The sequence below is a fragment of the Littorina saxatilis genome, linkage group LG9 (assembly GCF_037325665.1).
Source record: "Littorina saxatilis isolate snail1 linkage group LG9, US_GU_Lsax_2.0, whole genome shotgun sequence".
Taxonomy (NCBI): domain Eukaryota; kingdom Metazoa; phylum Mollusca; class Gastropoda; order Littorinimorpha; family Littorinidae; genus Littorina; species Littorina saxatilis.
Window position 1 is genome coordinate 39,460,931 of NC_090253.1, and position 11,044 is coordinate 39,471,974.

The window sequence follows — 11,044 nt, forward strand, 5'->3', positions numbered from 1 at the left end:
TATCAATTTCAATGTTTTATTTGAGCCACCTACACTATCTTTGACTGTCCAGTTCCTTACACCATTTTCTTCCTCTCTTTCTCCCTTACACTTTTACATGTACTTTCATCTTTTGTGAATCTACTTCTGTTCCCAAAACTAATAGCACTATCTTTGTTTTTAACTATAATCTTGTTATAACTTTGACTGCCTCATTGTGTTTAAGATTCTATCTTGTTATAACGTTTTATTTGGACAGATAGTCCGACGTACATCTAAACATATTCAACTGTATGAGCCTAGCGTACCTGTTTGTTCAGGACAAAAGAAAACAAGCTTTAGAGTCCTTCTTTGTAACTCTGATATATATACTTTAATTCATTGAAGGTTTATTCCTGCTACATGTATCTTTTCCAACTAATATTTGCTCCAGCATTTATCTGTCAATGAGCAATTCTGTTTTTAGTCTGTGATTCTTTGGCACTTTTGCTCCAAGTTTCAATGTAATCCTTATAATCTGTAATAAAACTATTATGCCAAGATCATTTTTTGGAAGTGAAAATTTCTCTTACATTTGCAATTAAAGTGTATCATAATTAACCTGGTCCATAATCCCTTGGTCAATCAATAGCCAACTTGCACAATACCCCGCTTGAATAGCTCTCCGGTGCGAAAGATAAGGAAGGTTCACTTCCCTGCGGGCAAACGTTTTGCTCTCACAAGCGCTGGTGTTCTCTGGCTTGTGTTAAAAAAAAAATTTAAGCTCGATTGCCTTTCCTTTGTGCACCGGCCATGCTTGGGTACCGGTACTTTGAACGAACTTTAGGATTATTCTTGCGGCTATCATTGCTGCAGCACACTGTTCACAGTGAAAATTCACACTTTTCAAGGCGAAGTGTCCGCACTGACACGCAACCTCTCACAGAGCTATCAAAACATGCCCGCATTTTGCGGCAGATCTCGCAAGGCCACGCAAGTTAACGCAGATTTATCGCGCGACTTGGCGGCGCAGGCCGATAGGACAAGTCGCCTATTATGAACATGACTGCATTTTTTATGTTGGTACATGTATATCAAACTTAATTCATGTTGAATTTATTTTTCAATAAGCGCTGCACCATTTGTAGAATAGTTTTCATGTTACACTATATGTTTTTGGTTTTTGCCATGGATCATTCTATTCTGTGAAGACTTCATTGATTGAGTTAAATTGCCTGTCGTCTTAAAACGGCAAACATTCCTGATTTGTTTATTATTTGTATCATTAAACTGTGCTGGTGATGTAACGTTGATATTTAAATAATTACGGAATATGTAAATACATGTTCGGAATATATATTCATGTAATTGATTCATCTTTGTCTATGCCTGTAACAGTTCTGCTGTGTGCAAATCACTCTGTCCTTGTTTCTGACATTGAAGATAATTCCTTCCTAATTCCCATGGGGAGGATATTTTGAATCCCCTCAGGGCGGGGCTGTAGCTCAGTCGGTAGCGCGCTGGATTTGTATCCAGTTGGCCGCTGTCAGCGTGAGTTCGTCCCCACGTTCGGCGAGAGATTTATTTCTCAGTCAACTTTGTGTGCAGACTCTCCTCGGTGTCCGAACACCCCCGTGTGTACACGCAAGCACAAGACCAAGTGCGCACGAAAAAGATCATGTAATCCATGTCAGAGTTCGGTGGGTTATAGAAACACGAAAATACCCAGCATGCTTCCTCCGAAAACGGCGTATGGCTGCCTTAATGGCAGGGTAAGAAACGGTCATACACGTAAAATTCCACTCGTGCAAAAAACACGAGTGTACGTGGGAGTTTCAGCCCACGAACGCAGAAGAAGAAGAATCCTCTCAGATCCACTCAAAAGTTTATGTGCCATAAGAGCATCTTTGCGCTAAAAAGTCGGGCTGCTTCCTGTTCAGAGTGGAATTCTTTTATTATTGATATTTATTTATTTATTTTTATTTATTTATTTATTTATTTATTTATTTACTTATTTATTTATTTACTTATTTGTTTATTTACTTATTTATTTATTTATTTACTTATTTATTAATTTATTTTGGCTGATATTATTTCGCAGATTGACAAAGGTATGTAACAAAATTAATTGTTATTGATGTTTCAACTGACTGCACTCGAAGCAGCCAGGCTGTAGCTTTTCAGGCTGTATACTAAGCTGAGGGACATGTTTATATCCCATCTAAAAGTCTGACCAGATATGTGGTGGCTTGCATGATGGTTTACATGGGAAGGATTGGCATCTTTAAATGTCAACTTGTCTTCACCGTTCATGCCTTGAGAGTTCACCATCACTATTGTTTTCTCTTGCGCTCACAGAATTTAAGGGTGTTTTACAGAATACATGTAGCACAAAGTATATTTGTCAGTGCACTTTGTATCTTATTCCTCTTACTTTTTTGTATGGAACTGATAATGTGTGCATCTTTTTACACCCCCGGTATAGGGGTGTGTATAGGTTTCGCTCGATGTGTTTGTTTGTTTGTTTGTGTTCGCATATAGATCTCAAGAATGAACGGACCGATCGTCACCAAACTTGGTGAACAGGTTCTATACATTCCTGAGACAGTCCTTACAAAAATTGGGACCAGTCAAACACACGGTTAGGGAGTTATTGGTGGATTAAAATTATACAAGGACTTATAGAGGAACATCTTAATGGTCAAAGGGAAATAACCATTCTCACTCAGTCACTGCCACCAACTGAGAAGGTTATTTCCCTTTGACGGGGGTGTTTTTCCTACCTCGTAGGAATTTCTTGTTTATTGCATATTTTGCTCTCTTGTACAGTTTTAATCTTGTGTAGTCAGATAATAGACGAATTCCGAAAATAACGCTGTCGATCGGGTTTGTAGAGGTTGTGGAAGAGTGACCTTTTCTTGCAAAACCTCTGCCAAACATTGGAGGGGCCAATCACTTGACTTGTGACGGGAGTGTGGGAGCTCCCATCCACGTGTTTCACACACACCCCTTAATTGCTAGTGATTGGCCCCTCCAATATTTGGCAGAGGTTTTGCAAGAAAAGGCCACTCTTCCAAAACCCATTCAAACCGGACAGAGTTATTTCAAAAAAAGGTCTATTGGATGGGGGGTAGGGGAAGTGGTGGTTGGAGAGAAACAGCTTCGCACGTGGCGCCTTTCATTTTACAAAGTGACAATAGACAGATTCCGAAAATAACTCTGTCTCCCGCAGTGGGGCACTGCGGTTATGAAATTAAAAGCCCCTCCTGTTTTTGGAACCGCAGGAGCTTTCTAGTTTGCTGTTAGGTAGATTTTTGGTTCCTCTTTCCTGTCATGCTCTCTTTTTCTTCATGAATTCTTTTCTTTTTTCTGCCTTCTTGCTCATTCACCTGTATTTTTTCCAAAAATCTCTTCTCTTGCCGCTTGTCTCGCGATTCATGTATAGTTTAATCTGTTAGTGTTCTGATGTAAGTCCAGCAGTAGATAGGTTAAGCCTATTTTAACACACTGGAAACTGGTAATCTTCCAGTAGGTATTAATTTAGTTTTACTAAAGCCTGCTGGGACACAAGTAATGGGTTAGTGCATTTGTAAACAGGAATCGCTTGACAAGTGGCCCCCTTCATCCCCCCCTTCCTCGTCCTGATATGGCTCTGCGTAGTCGGCTGGACGTTAAGCAACAAATAAACAAACAAACAAACAAACAAATAACTCTGTCGGGTTTGCATGGGTTGTGAAAGACTAAATACCCTTGCTTTTACAGGGAAAAACACTGCTCGGGTCAATCACTTCTTCTTCTTCTGCGTTCGTGGGCTGAAACTCCCACGTACACTACGTGTGTTTTTTGCACGAGTGGAATTTTACGTGTATGACCGTTTTTACCCCGCCATTTAGGCAGCCATACGCCGCTTTCGGGGGAAGCATGCTGGTTATTTTCGTGTTTCTATAACCCACCGAACTCTGACATGGATTACAGGATCTTTTTCGTGCGCACTTGGTCTTGTGCTTGCGTGTACACACGGGGGTGTTCGGACACCGAGGAGAGTCTGCACACAAAGTTGACTCAGAGAAATAAATCTCTCGCCGAACGTGGGGACGAACTCACGCTGACAGCGGCCAACTGGATACAAATCCAGCGCGCTACCGACTGAGCTACATCCCCGCCCCTGGGCCAATCACTATAGAGAGGGGTTTGTCTGAAACACGTGGACAAGGAGCGTGTGTGGATTTATTTGTCCCCGAAAAAAGGTATTCACTCTTTGACAACCCATACAAACCCGACAGAGTTATTTCCAAACATCGTCTATTGTGAATTGTACCTTATCTTCTCTTGTCTTGACTCCCCAGTCAGCACACGATATCGGGTCGATATCGGTCCGATATCGGATTTGACCGGATATCTCGGACCAAGATATCCGATATCGGTCCGATATCGGTCCGATATTGGATTCCAAGTTTGCTCATCAGATTAACGTTAAATTAATGTTAACTTTTTACGTTAATTAAGTTAACATTAATTTAATGTTAATCTGATGAGCAAACTTGGAATCCGATATCGGACCGATATCGGACCGATATCGGATATCTTGGTCCGAGATATCCGGTCAAATCCGATATCGGACCGATATCGGATTCCAAGTTTGCTCATCAGATTAACATTAAATTAATGTTAACTTTTTACGTTAATTAAGTTAACATTAATTCAATGTTAATCTGATGAGCAAACTTGGAATCCGATATCGGACCGATATCGGACCGATATCGGATTCCAAGTTTGCTCATCAGATTAACGTTAAATTAATGTTAACTTTTTACGTTAATTAAGTTAACATTAATTTAATGTTAATCTGATGAGCAAACTTGGAATCCGATATCGGACCGATATCGGACCGATATCGGATATAACGTTAAATTAAAGTTAATTTTGTTTACGGCTAATGTCAGTTTTACCAAATAAAAAGCATAATATAATGGTTAGATTAACGTTATTTAAACATGTGTTTTTTTACGTTGAGTGCAAAAATAAAAAGAACCAAAATAAAACTATAATTAAATTTTTTATTGAGATTTTTTTTTTTTTCCTCGGACCAAGATATTCTCATATCGGTCCGATATTGGATTCCAAGTTTTCACATCATCGCCAATACAATCCCATCCATCACACCAATATTGGCACGATATCAGACCAATATCGGATACGATATCGGGTCGATATCGGACCGATATTGGATTCCGACATTGGGCCAATAAAGTTGACGTTAATTTAACGTTAATCTGATGAGCAAACTTGGAATCCAATATCCGACCGATATCAGGCAGATATCGGATATCTTGGTCCGAGATATCCAGCCAGCACCCCGATATCGGACCGATATCGGGATACGATATCGGGTCGATATCGGATCCCGATATCGGATTTCAAATCGGGTCGATATAGGATTACGACATTGGGCCAATATTGGATATAGGTCCGATACAAAGAACCAAAATAAAACTATAATTAAACTTTTTATTAGAATTTTTTTTCTCCCTCAGACCAAGATATCCCATATCTGCCCGATATCGGTCCGATATTGGATTCCAAGTTTGCTCATGAGATAAACGTTTAGTTTTTACGTTAATTTAACGTTAAATTAACATTAAATTAACGTTCATTAAAACAAAACCATAATATAAACTTAGTTAAATTAAAGTTAATTTTCGTTTACGGCTAATGTCAATTTTACCAAATAAAAAGCACAATATAATGGTTAGATTCAAGTTATTCACACGTGTGTTTTTTATGTTGAGTGCAAACATAAAAAGAACCACACATAAAAACGGTCATACACGTAAAATTCCACTCGTGCAAAAACACGAGTGTACGTGGGAGTTTCATCCCACGAATCCAGAAGAAGAAGAAGAAGGAAGTGTGCATGCTAACATGAAACAAAACAAAAGACAAATAAATAAAACCATTAGAAATATGTTGTGAGAATATGTTCTAAACATTTATTCATCATTTCCATGATATATATACTGTACATTTAAAAAAACACACACCATAAAACCATGATAAAAATGTCGGAAGTTGAATCAGTTCTAAAGTTTCTGGAAGTGAGTTTGGATACATGTATCCCACTTTTAGGTTCTGTACCTAGAAATTTACCAATTCTATTCTATCTTTTGGGTTTAAAAAAAATAGTCTTCGCACAGCTAGGTATCTTGTACATGTATCCGAATGATGCCAGAGACACAAGGAAAGATGAGGTTATTTGCAACACCACCAGCAGAGGAAGAAGTCATTCACTTTGCAGCAGCAGATAAAAAGAATTGTTGAATTTGAAGCAGGAGCAGACACAGAAGTTGTTGAATTTGTAGCGTCATCTGCAGACAAAGAAGTTGTTGAATTTGCAGCAGACGATATGCTTGTTAAACCTGCAGCAGCAAACGAAGAAGTCATTCACTTTGCAGCAGCACCAGACAACAAGAATTGTTGAATTCGAAGCAGGAGCAGACAGAGAAGTTGTTAATGTTGAGTTTGCAGCAGACGATATATATACTTGTTAAATCTGCAGCACCAGCCTTGGAAAAAGTTGTTGATACAACCAGTGCAGACGATGGCATGTCTGCAATAGGAGACTTTGAAGATCTGCTCCAAATGCTATGACATCTGCAAAGACAGAGAATGCAACAATCTTAAAACATAAAGAATTCAGTGTGATTTGAGAACTTCAGTGTAAACACTATAATTATGTCTTCTTTGTTAATGCTCTTTGCTAAATATAGAACTGAAGGTAAATAAGGTTTACATTGTCTTTGCATTATGCCAATATTTGTTGAATTTACTTGTGTGTATATATATATATATATGCTAACTTTGATAGCATTTTCAGGGTTCCTGCAGGGCAGAGCTGATACAATTCAATGAGTTTTCAAGGACATTTCCAGGACCAAAAAATGCTTTTCAAGGACATGATTTTCCCCAAATTAATGCAAAGCACCAAGCTTACCTTCAGTTTTTCAAGTCTGCAAACTATTAGTCATTCCGTAGTTGTTTCCCTTGCCAACTTCCGGGAAGGGAAGCAACTACGGGTGACTAGTAATAGTTAGTTCGTCTGCTTTCGTTTTCACTCGATCTTTTATTCTCCCAAAATGTGTGTACTGTATTTGACGAAAAAAAAGGGGGTTGCATTTTGTTTTAAATAAGACAAGCTGCTGACGAAATGTATAGGCAACAATTTGGAAAAATCAAGTACTTTTCAATGACTATTTAACAAAACTCTATTTTCAAGCACTTTTCAAGGCCTGGAAAAGGTTTTCCAATTTTCAAGGAGTTTTCCAGGGTTCAAGGACTCTGTACGAACCCTGATTCTTCTGTGTTTGAATGAAATGCTCTTAGTCAATGCTGCCTGGCATGGATAACAACCCCCCCCCCCCTCCCCCCAACACACACAGAACACCTTCCCGAAGTTTTTTCCAAGACTAAGACTGAGTAAGAGTAAGACAATAATATGTCAGTTGGACCTGGACTAAAAATATGTATAGGTCCAGATGTCCCGGCTACAACAAATTGTTTTGTCAGAAGACCTCTTATAGTTCTTTATGTCGAAATTGATGTGATGGTTGACCAGCCAAGATTTAGAACAATGCGTCATAAGCATGTATTAATGACCCCAGACCGAAGCCTGACAACAACACTGCCTTCTCTCAGTCTCATAAATGATTTTCAGTTATAAATATAATATGACTGCTGGAACATTCATCAAGCGTTAACGTGGATTTTACCTGCAAACACACACACACACACACACATACACACACATACACACACTTACTTGGCCTCAAAAGCCAGAATGTCACTTGTCAGGGTTGTAACTTGTAGTTTACATCCCTGTAGTGTGAATGCTTTCTGGTATCCTCATGGTAATTCCTCCCACCCTGCAATGAAAGCATTGATGTGTGAGTTGCATTACAGTAGAGAATAGTGGTCAATCAAAACTTGTTTTAAGTGTCTTTGAAAAGACGATTTTCGAAAATAACTCTCTGAGATCTCTTATAAATGTTTGTTACTGTACAGTAATGGATAATGATTAGACCAGAAGCTGTGAGATTGAACAAATGTGTGTCACACACAGTGTGAAAATGTGTGGCAATTATCAGATTGACAGAGAGAAATAAAATATCAGAGAGAGAGAGAGAGAGAGAGAGAGAGAGAGAGAGAGAGAGAGACAGACAGACAGACAGGGAGAGAGAAACAGACAGAGAGACTGAAACTGAGAAAGACAGACAGAGCAAGAAACTAGAAATCAATCTAGAAAGACAGAAGGCAGGAAAGAAAGAGAAAGAGAGATAAATTCACCTTTCCAATCGTTATGCATGATATTGCTTTGATATTGGTGACTCGTATCAAAAATAAGTCAACAATCACAATGCCAACGGATTCTGAACTTATGAATATATGATTATGAAAAAATTTACAACACAAGTCACACAGTGAAGTAACATTACCTGAAAGTTCCATTTGCCATTCGCTCAGCGTCATAAGATCTGTATTGTGTAGTCCTGATATATGCTGAAGTGCAGCATGTTATCTTATATCAGCAGACACACTGGCTTTGAAGTTGCAGGAGTGTTAAAAACGGTAAAAATACAGTACAAACTTTCTTGAGTTCGATTCGACAGAGAAAAGTCCGAGAGTAATGTCCCTTGGCGATCACGGGAGGTCACTCAGAATTACTTGTCCGGCAGTTACTGAGTAAACAAATGGCGAAATGCGTTGGGAAGATTGAAAACAGGCAGTTGCTAGAGCACTATGTTATACAACATCAGAAACGATCCTGACTGGACAGTCCAATACTAAGACAGAAGGAGGAAGACAGAACTGGACTGGTTTCAAGAGTGTTCCAAACAGTCGATCATCATGCATCACGTAAAACGTTGAGTGAGTATCGCCTATGCCTATGAACTTGGAAGATAGTAAAATTGCTAATTATTGAGACTTGATGTATTTTTTTCTCTTGGAATATATGAGACTAAAAAGTGTGTTTGTTTCTTAGGTGTGTGTGTGTGTCACTGTATGTGTTTGTGTCACTGTGTGTGTTTAGGTGGTTGCTGATTTTCTTTATTGTTGTTGTAAAAATAAAATGGTGATTTTAACTAAGAATCCTTTTATGGTTCTGTTGTGCATAATAAACAGTTTTTATTCTTTCAGATTTATAAAAATACCTCTCTACACACACACACACACACACACACACACACACACACACACACACACACACACATTGAATGTAGACAAATAAATCTGCCAGTGATGGAAGAAATGGTGAAGAACAAATGAAAGGTGAGGGAGGTTTTGCAGACAGCATGTCTCCTTATGAAAGCACAAACATGTTCATACAATGTCAACATTTTATATGATCATCTTGTTGCGTCATACTCATAACGGTTAATCTTTTTACTGCAGCTGGCCGTGAGGAAGCGCCATATTCAAACCGACAACAAGCAATTCGAACAGGTGCTTGCGAAGTGGTTGACAGGATTGTCGGATCGTCTACATGGTGGGAGGATGTCGAAGATCAACACAGAAAACGAGGACGAGGACTAAGATGAAGATGGTAAATAAAATTAGTGCTAATGTGCTGACAGCCAGCAAGGAACACGCCTCTCGGATTCACTCTCTCTTCATTTTGTCTCTACATGATATAATGCCTCTACATATATATATGACATAATGCCTCTGCAAGGATTCCCTAGGCCTACTGTTTTGGAACAAATGCTATGTGCAATTATGTCGGAGAATGGGCTGACATCGTTCAATACCGACTGTTGTGGCGACTGAACAATGGCGATACTGCGTTTTTGATGTTCGACAAAGGCGGCCATGAAAAAGTGCGTCGGTGGTGCTACGTTGTGTGTCTCCAACTTTCAATCGCAGCTGACAGTGTCAGATTCAGGCTGTATGGTGCGGAGTGATGTTGTTGCGAGTGACGCTGATAGGCGGAAGGTGACAGACGATGCCAGATATGACGGAGACAAAGAACATCAATGGTCTAACCTAGCTGATATGTTTCAGAGGATGAGCGAGGAAAGCACCGTGAGGATAAAAGAGATGGTCTGAACATTTCCCGTTCCCCACCCTTGTGAAGAATTGGAGCGTAACAATCATTTGTTTTGATTATCATGACTGGACAGAACCGTTGCGTGACCAGTCCGTTGTTTGTTGCAAATCGAAAGACTTATTTAGTTATAATTGATTTCATAACTGGTTATCCGTTTGCGACGATTTTCCCGTCTCCTTTGTGTTAATTTGATTCATGCGTTTTGTGAAGTTATTGTTATTTCCTTATTCCAAGGGGGCTATCGCCTTATGGAATTAAATACTTTGACTTTGATGGGTCACATGAATCGTGACACTCCATAATTATTCGGTGGGGACCCATTGGTTATAGTGGTCTGCTCTGCAATGCTGTGAGTCATGGGTTCAAGCCCGTCCTTTGGCAGCAGAGTGGATGAGTTATCTTATCACAAGGTCAGTTATTAATTGTATTAACTGTTGAATTTTAATTGATAGTTGTAATTTGTTTATGTTGGATTGGTAACTTATGTGTTTTCAATGATACAGTTGGTTATTAAATTATTCTCATTCTGCCTTTGACTCACTTTCATTTGTACTTGTGTGACAATGTTTATTGACTCACTTTCATTTGTACTTGTGTGACAATGTTTATCAACTACTTCATCTTATCATTTCTGTCTCCTTTTAAATTTTCTTCTGTTCTTGGGCCAGAAATCTAATATTTACGGATTACAGCAAGTTTTAGTGCAGGTCAAAGACGAACAAGTGCGAAAGCAATTGCCAAGCATGAAGCATGTTTTCATTAGTCAAGAAGTAAAGTCAGAGGTTCAAAGATGATCAGATAATTAATGCCAACTATTCGCTGGTTTTGCTTCATCGACTCTGCGGGCAGCTTCCAGGAAACCAAAGTTTTCAGGTTCCGGGGGAAGTATGGTTGCAAAGCTGAAACTTAAAGGAATTGACGGAAGGGCACCACCAGGGCACCATAGAAGGGCACCACCCTTATCGGTTCCCGATATCGGTCCAT

The 11,044-nt window shown here is 39.2% G+C and overlaps 2 long non-coding RNA genes across 2 annotated transcripts; one reads left to right on the forward strand and one right to left on the reverse strand.

Annotated features, from left to right (window-relative positions):
- Positions 1 to 5,921: 5,921 nt before the first annotated feature.
- LOC138976038 (uncharacterized) lies at positions 5,922 to 8,587 on the reverse strand. The gene is made up of 3 exons (XR_011458852.1): positions 8,448 to 8,587; positions 7,775 to 7,877; positions 5,922 to 6,609 (listed from the first exon to the last, which is right to left on the reverse strand). It is a non-coding gene; the product is annotated as an uncharacterized lncRNA (long non-coding RNA).
- On the forward strand, positions 8,466 to 10,796 carry LOC138976037 (uncharacterized). Its single transcript, XR_011458851.1, has 2 exons — positions 8,466 to 8,880; positions 9,406 to 10,796. It is a non-coding gene; the product is annotated as an uncharacterized lncRNA (long non-coding RNA).
- Positions 10,797 to 11,044: the final 248 nt, after the last annotated feature.